Genomic DNA, 935 nt, shown 5'->3' on the forward strand with positions numbered 1-935 from the left:
CGGTCGCTGGAATCAAAATCCCATCGCCCACTTCGGAAGGACATTGAAGTATGAAATTAAACTGACCCCATATTTTTCAAGGTTTAAAATGAAAGAGCATTGTACTTCAAATGATGTATCTATCCCGAATGATAAACACAAAACTTGAGGATGAGACTCGATCAAATAAACTAAGGAATATATGACATCCGTTTGGTCTGCGAAACCTTTGTATTTGCCGACAAGTTCTCCTATTTAATATAAAGAATCAAATAGGATTTATATTAAGCTGCGTTCAAGAAAAGCTTCCTATAAGGGCAAGCCCCTATAGTTAATTACGTCTTAAATGACCAAAGTCACTTAAGAAAACTCTCGATAAAAATCAAGAAATATTATCTTCAAGAAATTTCAAAGGGTAGGACTTTTCAATGAGAGCAGACGTAGAGGTGTGAAAGGGGTTTAGTTCAGATCTGGAAACATTTTGTTGTAGAGCTCAAATGAGGAAGAATTAGGGGATGTCATGGATCCAAAGGAGAACCCCGTCGACTTCCCAATGTTTGGCTTCATTTATGAGGAGAAATATTTAAGTGTTTCATCCTGTTAATTTTATTAGTTAGGGCTTACTTTCATGTGAAACGATCACACAAATAGCCTGAAGATGTGAGGATTTAGGTCGTGACGGACGACAACCTCAGAATCCTAAGATGAGTTAGGGCTTATATTGTATAACAAGGCTATACGAAGGCCTAAAGATAAGATGAGGATTTACGTTGCATAAGCATGAAACCTCAAAGTCCTATAGTTTTGTTATTTAAGTCTAAGGAAGGAAGATTGGTTTAGCTAGGGAAGACAGGTTTTGTTGTTGAAGTTGGCTATGCTGCCTACCGTGCTAGCTCCAAGCTACTTGCCGCGATGAGTTTGAGTTTTTTAGTGTGTCAAGTTATAATGTCAAATCA

This window comes from Phalaenopsis equestris, unplaced genomic scaffold, assembly GCF_001263595.1.
Source record: "Phalaenopsis equestris unplaced genomic scaffold, ASM126359v1 Scaffold224087, whole genome shotgun sequence".
NCBI classification, from domain to species: domain Eukaryota; kingdom Viridiplantae; phylum Streptophyta; class Magnoliopsida; order Asparagales; family Orchidaceae; genus Phalaenopsis; species Phalaenopsis equestris.